Genomic DNA, 15,855 nt, shown 5'->3' on the forward strand with positions numbered 1-15,855 from the left:
GCGTATTCTACTTCAAGACTGTGATTCAGGAGCCCAAATTGTGTTTTGAGCTGTGTCAACAAGGCACACTGTACTCTTGGGCAAGTCCCTTGCCATTTCTACTGTAGTGGAAAGATGCTTCCTCCAGTGCAAAAGGCATAATTTACCTACCTCTGTTAAACAGGAAAATAATTTTCTCATTGTTTCTTGTGCCAAAAATTGCATGTTTACTCATAGGGAAGTATCTACTGAGCTCAGCTCTGACCTTAGTCCCAACATACCAAGTGTTTTAGAAAAAAAATGCTGAGAGACAGCTTTCAGGAAACATTATTATCATGTTGTGAATGGAGACCTGAGGCAGAAAAGGATTCAACCGCCCAAAGTCATAGGGAATCAGAGTTTCTGTAACCCAGGCCTTAGCTGGGGGACCTTTCTTGTCATGAGGATCAAGTCAGATATTCTGAAGTTAGGTGACTGAGCAGTATAAGTTCTGTGAACAGCCAGTACAATTTGTACTTTTCAATAGCTCTCACCTTAATTTTTCACATATTTTCCATGTTTCCTTGCATTGGGGTTGTACAGTGGAGTCAATTGATGAGTTAAAGCAAATCAAATCAGCTCTGGCAAGAAAAACAAATTCCATGTACTTAAATGAATTATTTTACATGTCTTATGCAAAATGTAAACTCTGTGTTTTAGTTGCTGGTGAAGCTATTTAACATTATCACACTTCTTGTATATTAATTTGCATATTAATGTTTATTATGGATATTCTTTTATGGTGGTTTTGAATGGTGAAAAATTAAATAAAATGATAGCTGGGAATTATTTACAAAAATATGAAAGATCTAAAATACGTATTTCTCAACTTTTTTTTCCTGCAGATCTATTCTACAGTTAATATGATGCTTTTGAAGTGCCTGTGTCATATGTGGTAGGTACTTATCAGATACGTATGCAGCTGCAATAAAAATTCTCAGATGATCAAGAAAGATCACAAAGATCCAGTTAATTTGTCATTGAATTAGTTATTTGCATTTCTGTGGATTTATTAGATTTCTCATTCTGGCTTTTTGCAATCCCTAGCACAATAGTAATAAAAAGTGTTTCCTGCCCCGTAGATTTGTATAATCCCTAATTTGTCTTAAATTCATTTAGAATACCAAAAGAAAAAAGTATGGAATAGTTCTATGAAATTTGAAGGATTAGACTAGAAAGGGAAAATTTTGGAGAGGATTTCATCTGATTTAATGCAAGTGTTCTTACCAATTTCTTAATCATACTGAAACTATCAGTTATTTAATATCCAGTTGCGGCCACATTTTCTCGAACATGCGTTACTGTCCTTGGAATCAGCACAACCATACTCAAGAGGGTCTCTCCTGAGCCTCAGCACTCCCAATTTGACTCAATGAACATGTTCATCAGCCACGCAATTGAAAACGCTCAGTGATTTGGCCAAAAAAATTTGGAGGCCAAAAAGTGCTACCTTGAGGGCCACATTTGACCTGCAGGATTCCACACTAACCCGTCTTCAAAGTGCTCTTTCCCACTTTCTGCCACTGCTTTTCCCAGCTGTGTTACTGTCACCTTCAGGACACCATCTGCCACCACTGCCAGGAAATGCAGTAGTGGCAGATGCTGCTGTTAGCAGGGGCAGTCTCCACTACTGGGCTATATCCTGCTTTGGTGAAGTATGTGTATTGCTAGTGACCATAGCTGGAATTTGGGGACTATGGACGCTTTCATCTTCTGTAGTTTAATAGATTTGTACAGAATCAGCAGTCTCTGCTGACATCTTGTGGCACCACTGAGCAGTTGGCTGAATTTGGAAAGAAACCATTTTAACACATGCTGTTTTCCGTATGACTTTAAGAGCAGAGGAGACTTCTATGCTCACTGGACCCTACCTCTTTTTTTTTTTTTCAGTAGTGCACAGAGTCTCATTTAACAACTGCTAAATTCCAGTCAGTAACTTAGTGCTTTAGGATGCAGCTCCTAGCATCTGGTCACCTTAAATTGTCAAATGATGGGAAACATAGCGTTGAACTTTCTTGTTTTTAAAAAATATCACAAGACATTGTTAAATCTTTTTACTTTATTCTTTAGCAAAGGAGCCTACAGCCATTTTGCAGACAATTAAGTTTTGAATAGACCAAACAGCATGGATTTTAGTTTGCATTTCTGGCATAAATGTCAAAGCTATCAAATTGAAATGCATTTGAGGCTTAAAATAGTAAGGGAAAAATAGATATCTTTATAGGAAAAATAGAGAGCTTTCCTGAATACAACAGACTGTCTAAGAACTGAACAACTGAGCTGAACAGGCTTCAGGATTGGTCCAGAAAATGTGAGTAGAGTTCTGCAGGAAATAGCATTCCTATACTACAATCCTCAAACAGATAAACAGTAGTTGGTTTCAGCCTGCAGGTTTGAGGTACCAAGTATTACAAGCAAAGGAAGGGAAATGCAATGTCATATCCCACAGTAACGGAAGCAGGATTGACAGATTGAAATCCCTTGCGATGCATGACCTGGTTTCTCACACTATCACCTGAAAAAACCCAGGTTCCATTGCTATTGAGAACAAGGCACTGAAGTGAATACTTGCAAAAATGTCAGAAAAGAAGATCCCTGACGGGATGCTAAGCTTGCAAGTTATCATGAGCTATTGCTAACCAGCCAAGCTTCAATATATATTCTTTCAAGTCATCTCCCAATGCTCTTCAGATTTGAAAGGTTTATTCAGTGCACCACCTCTGCAGTCCATGCCTGTGGTGCCTTAGATGGTGGATTTAACATTTCTACTGGAGCACACTAGAGCTGATGAGCTTTGTTTTTAAAAGTGGCACCTCAGTCCTTGTGATAATCTTGTTATACCACTCATTTCAGAGCTAGCTGGAAGACTCCTTGGTTGGGGGTTGAGAGATGGCAAGCAGTTCCCTGAAGAGTTTTTGGCTAGTTATCTTACTATTTTCATTTTTGCCAAGGACAAAGCAAACACTTGTCATGGACTCTCTCTGTGCAATGCTCCCTAGGTGTTAAAATGAATTTGGCTGCCAGTGGCTGAACTGAATTTGCTCTTGGCTTATGCTTCTGGACAGCACATCTGGTTGCTGAAGGGGCTGATGTATTTCTGTGCTATCCAACCCAGACTCCTCAAATATTTATAAGCTAGTGTTGTCGGTAATGCCTGCAGCATACAGAGAGACTCAATGTGGAGGAGTCTCTTTTCCATAGCCTTTTGGAGTTGGCTGCATCAGCACTATGAAAACCCTTTGGCATCATAAACCTGTTATTGTCACAGCTCCCGTTGGCCTAGTATTGTACAGTGAAGCATTTAATTATGCAGAAAGACACATAAAACGGTTTTATAACTGTCGGGCAGAAACCCGTAGAAGCAAAAGAAGCTTGTAGCACCTACAAAACTAAGTGTTTTGAGTTCTGTTATGTGCTTTTTCTCTTTGGAAACACAATCCATTACAGGTATGGCAACATCTGTAGCCAAAAAACTGGGCAGGTGTATCTCCTTCCCGTTTGTCGCAAAATTCCCATCCAGGGTGACAGGACCTTGATTTGTTCTGAAGATAATTCTGAGAAAAGGGAAAAAATCTACATATGGAGAAACAGAATAGACCAGGTCTGTTTTGTTTGGAAAGATTACGAAGAAAGGACATGTGTAATACAGTGAACAATATAAAGATGTAAATAGGATATTTATTTCTCAAAATTCAGGTATAGGGCAATAATGAAGCCAAAGAAAGCAAGAAATGACCCCAGCATGCTTTCTCAGCTAACAGAAACCAAGACAATCCCTTTCACATTCAGACTTCACCCACAGAATTGCTTCATGCTTAATTCTTCATTTTCTAAGCTTCTGCTGTAGTTTTTCCACACTCCTAAATCCCGGGACACGCTACTGTGAGTTACATTCTCCTGAGCAAGTGCGCCTCTGCATGTGTCTTGGGCTCACCTTCCAGCTCTCCTCGTCTCCTCCTTCTTGGCAATAACAGCAATGCAAAGGGGCCCTTGCAGTACAGCTCTGTCACCATAACAACTGGGATGTCTGTCCTATAATTCAACCTGCCCTCTCAAACTTCACCAGCCTCTTCCCACACACAATCTAGAGCTCATCAATCCTACCCGGAGCAATCCTGCATTCTTTATTGAGGTAGTAACTCCCACATCCACTCCTTCTAAAGCTGCCTCTCTGCCATTTTATTTCGAGAAGCCTGATTAACTGTGTACTCACTGTTTGGGAAGAGGATTGAAGTCGACACAGGTAAGTCTGCGTCTTTTCAAAGACAGCCAGCGCTGTGATTAACCCCACTGTCTTGGGACAGGCTTTGAGAACAGATTCCCAAGGACTTCAGAAGGTAATCCTATAGAGGGCAAACTGCTTGCATAGCAAATTCCCCCATAAGTCCTAATTCTTTTGGAATTTAGACAACATGACAAGCATTAAAATACTGAAGGCCCTCAGAAAACAGCATGGTCTTCCAAAATGACAAATGTATCCCCAAAATCCTATTTAGCCACAGATTAACTTTATGACCTTGGACTAACCAATATCCATTGCCATAGTTCTCCTTTTCTGATGGGAATGTTCCTATTCAGTTGCGTAAAGTTGGACAGATGATTTTACGAAACCTCCCCAATGACACATTTAGAGATTGAAACATTTTAATCAGATTTTCTTTCATTATACTCAGAGATTTCCACTTGCCCTTTCAGTTGCTACCCACGCAAGCGCTGCTAGTCAATACAAATATTTTCTGCTAACTTGGAAACCAGGTTGCAATGCGATTGCCTTCTAAATAGCACTGTTGCATGAGAAAGAAAGAAATCAGTCAAGTAGTTCTTGAGCTCAGTTTTGTAATGCATAGTTCGGTATTTCACCAAACTAGCTTACTAACCATTATCATGAGATAGTCACCCAACTGATAGCTTTATGTATTAATGTAAATTCACTGAACAGTGACAGCCCCTGTGATACAGCAGTCTCGGTTCTATTTTGCTGTGCTTTAACGGACTAGCCACTACATGTCACTGTTGTTCCATACAGAGGCATCACAAGAGCACTCATTTATGTGAACCGGTAGCAGAACTCATTCTCTTTGCACTTTCAATCACAGGAAGAAACTGCTACAGACCACGGGATGGAGCTGAATGAAAAGTCAAGAGGATTTTTTTCCGAGGCTGAAGGGAGGCTTTATCTACCCTCTTTTCCTTTTTCATTTGCTTGTGCAGAAAGTCTTTTTCCATCTCTTTCCTTTAAAGATGTAAAAAAAGAATAGCCCTGGCTAATGACTGACAAAAACATCAGTCTGGTGAAATTGCCTTCTCTCGCATCAGCCTTATATGGCTTGGGACAAATCACTGAACTTCTTCATACTTTGGTTTTGTTGCAATGAGGCACTACCCTGCTTCACTGAGATGCTGTGAGGATAGAAATTATTAGATGCCCAGATACTATTGCAAAAGCAATGTATACCAAATGAGATTTGAGACATTTCCTCACTTTCAAATGAAAGGGGAATTCTGGAGGATTATGTTGTAATTTCAGAATTAAAGAGCCTGAGAGTTTGTTAAGCCTTAAAAGGCAGTTAAAACCAGGCGTGTGAATAATGATGTTCTAGAGGGCACATTGTTCCTAAGAAAGTTCTATAATGTCCAGCCATATAAGCCAACTAGCATTGGCTCCTGCTCCTGCTTCCGCTCCTTGCCATTAAAAACCCAGAAATACTCCCAGCAAGGGCAGAACTGAGCCACAGTCTACCACGAATACCTTTTTTTTTTTTTTTTCAGATTTTCAGTAATGGCCATGTCTGAGTACAACAAAAAAACAATTCTTGTTTTCCTCCTTAGTGTCCTATTCAAGTTAACAGGAATCTGATGCCAGCTTCCCAAAGCCCCTTTGAAAGGCATCCATGTTATTTACTGCTCTAGGAATGCTTGCACAGGCACAGAAATCTGCACAGCTCTCTAGCTGTGTGAAGAGGTAAGCCTCTGCATGCAGGATTTGAGTGCTGCTGCAGATCCCATGTTACAGAAGGGGAAGAAAATTCCCAAAAGAAAATACTCTGGAACTTTCCCCCATAGTCTTAATCTTTTGAGATACCTAAAATCAGGCCAGTATTCTTCATGCGGCACAAGAGCAAGGAGGTTTTGTTTTTGAGGTTACTACACCAATGTTTATTTCATAAGCCCAGATCCACAAACATGAGAAGAGATCTTACTGCCAGAGGGAAGGAAACCCTTTCCTGAAGCAAACAACTGGGCTGTAATGCTGCATCCTACAGAGACAGGGATGATTTATAAAAGAGAAAACATACACAGCCTGGTGATCAAAACAGTTGCCTCAAGATTGCCGAACTGAGTGAAGAAGTGAAGGGAAATAGAAGTGAATCAAAGTCTAGAATCCACGGCAAAGGACTGAGATTGCCTGTCCATTTTCAGACTTTGTGAGAAAATGATGTTACCTTTGCCTGCAACTATTATTCTCCATTTTGTGTGCTGCTCCTGTGCTGCTAAGGGATGTGTAATTTCAGATGTCTGAGCCTCTACCTAAGGATAGTAGGCGTCAGTCAAGGTGATTCCTGCCGCTGTACTGCCCTAAGTGTACTTGACCTGCAGCTGTTTTCTTCCCTACAAATAGCAGATGAAAGAAATCCAACAGAAGCAGTTGGCCAGATTGTCTTCTCAACTAGAAGTCTTGGCAAAGAATGTGGGGCCTTGGAGAGCCACAGCTGCTGTATAAGAGTGTCCTGGTGCCTGCTAGCTCTTGTGCCTTGTAGGCCATAAGTTGACTCTCCGGGCATGGCTGTAGCAGAGCAGAGTTATGCTTTGCTCTGCTGTTGGCCGGGCTCAGAGAATGGTCATCTAAACCAGTAATATCTGATTTTTACTGGTTAAAAAAAATAGCAAATATTTTGCTTGTGCAATTGTTAGCAAGGCAGCTCTAGACAGACTCAAGTTTTTGCATGACTGATGTGCAGTACATCACTCAGATCTCGAAGGGAAGGGCTCTGGAGTGGACGCTCGTGCTGGAGCACCTTGTCTAGAGGCGAACGACTGCGGCAAAAGCCGCCGAATGAGAGTGTAGAGAGCGAGAGGCAGCCCCAGCGCCGACCCCCGCGCGGACAGTGCTGAGCTCCGGGCCAGAGGCGGCTCTGACTCAGTGGGAGCGGAGCCGGCAGGGCAGGCAGGATTTCAAAGGCTGCCCCAGGGAGTGCGAGCAACCAGGAGCGCAGCGAGCAGAGCGGGCAAACAGAGCGTGGTGCGTTGGACAGGGCGAGGTGCGGCAGTTAGCGCGGCAGTTGGCGCAGGCAGGGGGCAGGGAGTCTCCTCCCAGGTGTGGAAAAGACTCTTCCACCAGCAGGAGATCAGGTGAAGCCATGGTCTCCACTCGGAAGAGAGCTTCCGCCAGGAAGACTGTGGCCATGCATACTGAATCACCACAGAAACATGCAGCGGTCCAGGTTTCTAGCTGTGGGGAATGTCTGAACCTCTCCGTGTTACTGGGGAGTAGAGAAAACACAACCTGCCTTAGATGTGAGCAGGTGGACGACCTGCTCAGCCTGGTAGCGGAGCTAAAGGAGGAGGTAGAAAGGCTGAGGGCCACCAGGGAATGTGAAATAGACTGGCGGAGCTGGGTTCTGCAGTCTTCCCAGGAAAGCCACTCTGAGAACCCCCCGATTCAGTCTGAAAATCCAGTACCCTCTTGCCATAGGGCAGAGGGGGCAGAATTAACAGTATTGAGGGACGATCAACAATGGAAACAGGTCCCCACTCGAGGTGGCAGGAGAACCCTTCCGCAGCCCACCTCACCTCCACCTGTGACCACATCCAACAGGTACGAGGCCCTGGAACTTGGGGATCAGATAGAGGAGGTCATGAACCAAGGCCAATCTAGGGGGCTGTCTACAGAGAGGCAGTCAGGTCCACGCCCTGAGGCTGCTCCCCCTAAAGAGAAAAAGAGCACCCGGAAGAAGCGGCGGCGTGATCGTCGTGGGTGACTCCATGCTACAGGGCACAGAGGCACCAGTATGTAGAACGGACCCCTTATCCAGAGAGGTCTGCGGCTTGCCTGGGGCTCGAATAAAGGATGTTACAGAAAGGCTCCCAAGGCTTGTCCAGGAGTCTGACTATTACCCCCTGGTACTGTTTCACATGGGCACTAATGATGCCATGGGGGAACTGAGGGATATCAAGCGAGATTTCAGAGCCCTAGGGATGGCCATCAAAGGTATGGGAGCCCATGTAGTGTTCTCCTCTATCCTGCCAACGAGGGGAATGGATTCACGGAGGAGAAGGCGGATATGGCAGATTAACAACTGGCTGTGCCGCTGGGCTTGGCAACAGGGTTTTGGCATCTATGACCATGGGACTCTGATGACCACCAGCTAGTGGGGAATGATGGGAACCATCTCAGCAAGAGAGGCACAGGTGTCTTTGCCAAAAGGCTGGCCAACCTGGTTAGGAGAGCTTTAAAATAGGCGAGAAGGGGGAAGGGGAGTGTCATACAGACACGGTGAACAGTACCGCGCACCCTAGGTCAGATGGCGTCCAGCAGGAGTATGATAGTGGGGAAGTGAGGATAGGGTGTGATTATAGAGGATCCTCTTTCACCCCTCTTGAGGAACCTGCAGGCTCAATTACTTCCCTGAAATGCCTGTACACCAATGTGCGAAGCATGGGGAATAAGCAGGACGAACTGGAGATCTGTGTGCGGTCCCAGCGTCATGATCTCATTGGAATCACAGAGACATGGTGGGACAGCTCACACGACTGGAGTGCTGTCATGGAGGGCTATGTGCTCTTTAGGAAGGACAGGCTGGGAAGGCAAGGTGGTGGAGTTGCTCTTTATGTGAGAGAGCAACTGGAATAGATGGAGCTCAACCTGGGGGTGGATGATGAGCGAGTTGAGAGCTTGTGGGTAAGGGTTAGAGAGCAGGCTAATGTGGGAGACACTGTGGAGGGTCAGGCCACCTGACTTGAAGTTGATGAGGCCTTCTATAGTCAGCTCATGCGTCCCCACATGTCCTCACACATCCCCCTGGGTCTCTACAAATCCCCACACGTCCCCACACATCCCCACATGTCCCCAGGTGTTCCCAGACATCCCCATGCATTCCCATGGATCCCCACACCTCCCCACACATCCACAAAGATCCCTACACTTCCCTATGTGTCCCCACAAGTCCTCATGTGTCCCCACATGTCCCCACAGATCCCCAGGCATCCCTACGTGTCCCCATGCGTCCCAAAACGTCCTGACACATCCCCACGCATCCCCACACATCTTCACACATCCCCACATGTCCCCACACATCCCCGCACATCTTCACATGTCCCCACACATCCCCACATGTCCCCACACGTCCTCACACGTCCCCGCATGTCCCGACGCATCCCCACGCATCCCCATGCATCCACACATGTCCCCACACATCCCCACATGTCGCCAAACATTCCCACACGTCCCTACATGTCCCCATGCGCCCCCACACGTCCTCACACATCCCCACATTTCCTCACGTCTCCACGCTCCCCACATCTCCCCACGCATGCCCACACGTCCCCACACATCCCCACGTGTCCCCACATGTCAGTACGCATCACCATGCATCTCCACGTGTCCCCATGCATCTACACAGGTCTCCACACATCCACACATGTCTCTATGCCTCCCCACATGTCCCCGCGAGTCCTCACACGTCCTCACACATCCCCACGCATGCCCACGTGTCCCAACACACCCCCACACATCCCCTCGTGTCCCCACACATCCCCACGCATCCTCACATGTCCTCACTGACTGCAGCAGAATGGCTGGAACCGGGGAAGCTGAGTCTGACTCTAACCTAGTACTATAAATTTATGTTTTCTATTTAATTGCAAGATTTGTTTTTGTTTGCTACATGAGCCCAAATGGAAGCTTGAGGATCTGTTTGCAGACCCCTCTATCTAAAGCTCTTCAGCATATATGCTTTAGGTCCAACTTTGTATAATTTAGAACTTTTGCTTGTTGTTTTAGGTTTAATGTGTTTGTTCTCTTGATGGCTCTGTCAATATACATTCTATGCTGAAAAAAGTTAAATATCAATATGTATAAAAAAAAGATAGGGCCAAAAATAACCATTCAGAGTTTGAAGATGGAAGGCAAATTGCAGGTTTGTCAGTAGGGTAGAGACATTTTAAGTAGTGAATCACTTGATGCTAGCTATTGTAAATATTGGTTTAAAAGTGCTATAAAATAGAAGGTGCACAGTTAAACTTTCCTCTGAATCTTGATCTGTATATGCCGCCCCACTTAGTGGTTCATCCAAAGACCACTGAAGGTAGTTGGAGTCTTTACGAAGTCCTTAACAAGCACAACATAGTTTCAACATATACACATAATCTTGCAGTAGAAGTATGGTACATTTTCTTATAGTCGTTGTTTTTGAGATAAGGCATATGATACTTCAAAATGTGCCTTTTTTTGTTTAATGTAGTGACAGCAGAGTCACTACATAGAGTGACTATATTCAAATATGAGCATCACTCTACACTGTACCTGACACGAAGTTTGACAATGAAAATGATACTCAACTTCTGCTACAAATCATAGTGTGGGACATGGTGACTGAGGCTTGACTCTTGGCCAGACCTGGTTTGAATATTATTCTAAGTAGCAATCAGGTGAGGTTTGCTCATTTTGCTGAGTTCCTCATTGAATACTGGACTCAATCAGAGAAAAATGTATGAGCTGTGATGCCAAAATGGCGAACTTGAAAAATGATTAATGTAACTTCTGCCCAGTCTAACCCTCTCATTGTGAAATTTGAAGGAATTCGTTATCACATCTGTGCTAGTCTCTACAAAATCTTTTCTTGTTTCACCACCTCAGCAACTTGTAACTGTCTTGATATCCTTAGATTAGATTAAGTCCTGTTACAGAACCAAAACATTACTGCTGAGAGCTGGCTTCCTCAATAGACTTAGCATTGCTAGCACAGTCAAAATTTCCAAGGGTTTATGTGTTAGATGTTTCTGAGTGCTGTCCTAAGACTGGCTACTGTTTTTTTTTTTTTTTTTTTTTTTTTTTTTCCATGTAGATGCCTAAATGGGAGAAAAGGCTGTATGGATGGTGAGCACCTGAAAGTCTGCGTGAAGGAATTCCTAATGAATAGACAGGAACTCAGGCTCCACTGAAGTAAACGAGAGCTAAGGATCTATAACTAGCATAGGTAGGGTTGGAGAGTTTTGAATGAAAATCCATTCCTCAATATTACAAAGACAGTACTTAGTTCAGCCCAAAGCTTATGACACCATGATCGCTGAGTGGAATATTAGAATACCTGAGCTCCACATGGAGAAATGAGTTACTGAGAAAAAAAATAAAACAGGAGAGACATTGATGTTCTTTCACATGTGCTGTAGTTGCCTATTGTAGTACATCTGCATTTTCACCCTTGTCTTCCTGTTTTTCCTGCCATCCTTTTCTCATGGAATAAAGTGAAAAGAATTCTGCTGTGGGCAAGTCTGGAACCTGTCTGGTTCTTGACCCATGGTTTCCATCACAAAGAAAACTGTAATTAAGGGTGACAGGGCCTTTAGGAGACTAGAAGGCGAGATGGCAGCTGGAGAAGAAAATGACAGGCCTCTAGAATTATTTGTTCCCATAGAACAGGTCTCGGTAACCGCAGATAAGGGAATGCCTGAAAGTTGCAGCTCTCTAGGCAGCACTGAGAGGGGAAGATGAATTTGCAAAAGGGCATGTTCACCCAGTAACAGAGTGCATGTGTTGTGCCTAAATGTCCTTAAATCCCTCTGGTAATGCAGCCATCTGTAACAATAAAGAGCAAATAACTATCGTCTCCTCTGGGACTACAGAGAGCTTCCAACCAAGAGCTCTGTGTTGATGTGTAAGAGACCATACCTACACAATGGGTTCTAGGAAAAGACACTTACACACACCTAATTTGGCCTGAAATCCCAGATTACCTGTGTTTACACAGATTTGTGTAAAATCAATAATAACACTTAAAAAATCCCAAGCAATTTACTCCTCCACATTATTCCAGGTTTAAAACCATTAGATGGATGAAGTGCTGTTATTCATCTGTCTTTCCAGTGCACCTCTAGGCCCCTTGTTTCTAGGATCATTTTACAGCTTCCTTAAAGTAGAGCTGCAATTAAAAATCTCTCAGTGTGCATTTTTTTTTTGATTGGTGGGAGTTTAAGAATATGGGCAAATCAACTGAGAAGTGAGGAACCAAGGAGTTATTTATGTACATACCTTATCTTTTAAACTTGAGTATCAGCCTGTCTACTTCATCTGTTTAAAAATATACATGCATAAATGAGGATAATAGAACATCTAATAATAGCAGGGGGATTATAAACCAAGCTAAGACAGTGTCTTGAAAGTATTTTACAAACATGAACATAATATTCTTCATGACTCATCTTTAAAGTAGCTATCATTATGTCTTGTTTTTTAGTTGGGAAACATGGCATCCAGGGAGACAGAAGCTCAAATCGATAGTGCAAGGTAACAGACTGGCTTGGATTAAAAACAAAAAATGACTAGTATATGACTTAGTTACTTCAGCTCACTACCTGAAATTATCCAAATATAAACACCCAACAAAAATCTAGAACTGAAATTCACTCCAACATATACATAATGAGAATATCCGAAAGAAAGATACAAGGACTTCAGAACCTATGAAAGAAGAACACTGCCTTTTTTTGAACAGATCATGAATAAATTTTATTCATAAAATCATAAAATTTAAAATCATATTCAGATCATCATAAAATTTTAAAGCAGGTTTGGTGAAAGACAAAAGACAAAACTGTGCTTGTCTTCCTAGAAGCTGGTGTAACTTTCTAAGGTTACACACGAGACCTCAGACAAAACTACTCTTCTGCATCTTTCTCCTCAAGAATGGTTGTTTACCCTTTTAGACTTGGGCTCAAAAATCACATAAAGTCCTAGATGACAGTTGCAACATCTGTGGAGTAGGATTTAGAACTGGGGTGCATTCAAATCTGCAATTCTAGAACAAGATTTAGTGACTCAGAGAGAGAAAAATCAAGGCCTGCCTAATCTCTTTTTCCCTTCCCTCTATAAAATAAGTAAAAATGGTCTCCTCTAGCTAAAACTCTGGAGCAATGTCATGTTCATCTTACACAGCGACATAACCCCTAGCTATTTGCTCTCCATGACACTCTAAAAAATGATATCCTTTCTACCAAGTCTGCCACCAGGACTAAATTTCCTAGGTGATCCTTCACTTCATATGGAAGGGCTTGTGATCGGTCTGCATATCCACCTTGTGCCCAAAGCCAGTCACAGAATTGTTCCATTTCTAGCGAACATAGCCAAAAGCTCCTTTTCCTTCTTTTCTTTCTTTCTTTCTTTCTTTCTTTCTTTCTTTCTTTCTTGCTTTCTTGCTTTCTTGCTTTCTTGCTTTCTTGCTTTCTTGCTTTCTTGCTTGCTTTCTTGCTTGCTTTCTTTCTGTCTGTCTGTCTTTCCGGCTCCTTTTTGTATGTGTCAAGACACTTGTAGCAAATACTCTAGGCTCCTGATCTCCTGCTCTCTTGGACACATCATGTTGCATCTATAGCTGCTCAGCACTTTGAAATGACTCTTCTGCCAGCAATAAGCTACTGCAGCAGTGCCCCTCTCCTGCACTCATTAGTTCACTGTTCACAGTAATGCTACAAGAATGACTTACTGCATTCTGATGGTTTCATGTGGAGGCTGTTTCTAATTTCAGCTTGCCCTCTAGCTCTTCACCTTCTTCAAAGAAATCTGCTATACTGGTAGAAAATATTCTAGCCTATATAGTGCTTGATGCCCAAATTGACTTTCTCCTTCTTCACCCTGAAGAAATGTTGGTGCTGTACTAACATCCATCAAGCTTACCTGTCCGTGCTTTTCTAGCAGTAAGCAATGCTCCTATGTGTCAAGTACTTTAAACTGCTAACAGTAATGTCTCTTCCTTTTGGTGGCTACTGCCTCAGTGTGCTCATGCACTTTTTCATAATGATCCTTTTCTTTGTTGGCTCACTAGTTTGGACATCTTTTCCAGTATTTCAGGCAGATCAGAACTTCTGACATCATCCTTCTCGTCTCTGTAAATATTGGTTATTTTACTTTTTTACTTTTTCATCTTTATTTGCCATGTCATGTCCATATGCAAATTCAACTTCTTTCAACTGCTTCCGTGCTTTTTATCTGGAAGCTCAATGTTTCCTATGGTGGGGTCTCAATCTACAGAACACTTTTTCTGTCTTCAGACTTCTTGCTTCCTCGTAAACCTCACTATCGCCCTGCTATAGGTGACATTAGATGGCTCCTGACCATTTATTTATGTGAACTTCATGCAGGGTAGTAAGAGGAATGGACTCCATATGCCTCAAAGCAAAGTGTCTGTCTTAAGAGAACTATTTGCTCAAAGGTCACCAATGCGCCTGAACGATACTCACACAGACCAGTGTTCTTATGATTCCTTCAAACTCTTCCCTTCTGCAGTTTATTCTCCTTTCTCAAATGTCTTTACAGGTTCCTTCACGCAGGTCTACTGAAAAAGCTTTGGAGCAGGACTGTGCTTTCCTGTAAGACTCAGGGAGCACCAGGAGGCAGAGAGGCACAGAATACACCTCTTCTTTTTTTTTTTTTTTTAAAAAATTTTTCCTTCTTTTTAACCACATAGGCAGTCAACTTGGGTTGATTCTTTTCAGGCTTCTGAAAACATCTCATTTACAAGGGGCGTGCTGAGAGGCTTAGCAGAGGTATTAGCACAGTCAGTTCCATTACAAGAACATGACATCTGTCTTTCCCTCCCAGGTCCTCCTTGTCTTTCTGCTGATCACTCTTAAATGCTGCAGAATCACTTTCTATTTTCAGCTTTTTCGATTACTTTTTTCACACACCTTCCACCTTTTGCCCTGTTCCCATCTCAGCTCCTTCTCAGTGGCATCTTCCTCCTCTCCTTTTCACTGTTACATCTCAGTGTTTACTGATTGATTTAATTTGTCCATATATATATATATATATGTATATAAATTCTCTCAGTGCTTTGTTTTTGGCACTTTTATTATTATTTATCAGGGTTTGAACTACATGGGTCTTAAAAATCTTAAAAAAGGGATTAAATTATATCCATACTGTGATTAAAATGAGATGGGAAATGAATATTGTAATGTTTGAATGTAAATGGGTTGATGATGGTATTAAAGAGATCAACTGTATCTTAAAATACTTTAATTGGTGTTACAGTTCTGGATTAGGAGAATAATCATATGAAAACATTCAGAGGTGTGTGTGTGTGTATACATACACAGTGTATATGTATGAGTGTGCATGTGCAAATATATATGTGAAAATACACACTTGCAAATAAAATGCATGCAGATGTAACTGAGTCAACTGTCAAACCAGTAAGTGCAAGCCACTTTCCCACAGTACATGAAAATATCTGCGCAAAAAACCACACACATCTCTGTGCTGGCTGAAAGCTGCGCTTCTGTTATGTGGGTCTGTGTAAGCAAAAGCTTTGGACAAGAGAGGAGACAAAGCCATGGTGCTTTTTGATATACTCTTCAGAGTTATTTCCTTCAAAAATAGGGCAATTCGCAACCTTTCTGAATGTCACAGACTGTTTTAGAACCTTCTCAGGCCTAAATTTCCAGCTAGCTGCAATTACTGCAAAAGGGGCTGTATAAGCCAGGCAGGTTGCCTCAGAACACCAGCCCTGGTTCTTCTGTCCTCTAGCAGAGGGATATAATTCTTCACAGGGAGAATTAGAGGCAAGTGCTCAAACCATAGCGTCAGTGAAGAAGACAGAAACACAAGTATTATTTAATGTCTCAGTG

This window comes from Tinamus guttatus, unplaced genomic scaffold (assembly GCF_059628265.1).
Source record: "Tinamus guttatus ecotype Peru unplaced genomic scaffold, ASM5962826v1 Tinamus_guttatus_pri_ptg000172l, whole genome shotgun sequence".
Taxonomy (NCBI): domain Eukaryota; kingdom Metazoa; phylum Chordata; class Aves; order Tinamiformes; family Tinamidae; genus Tinamus; species Tinamus guttatus.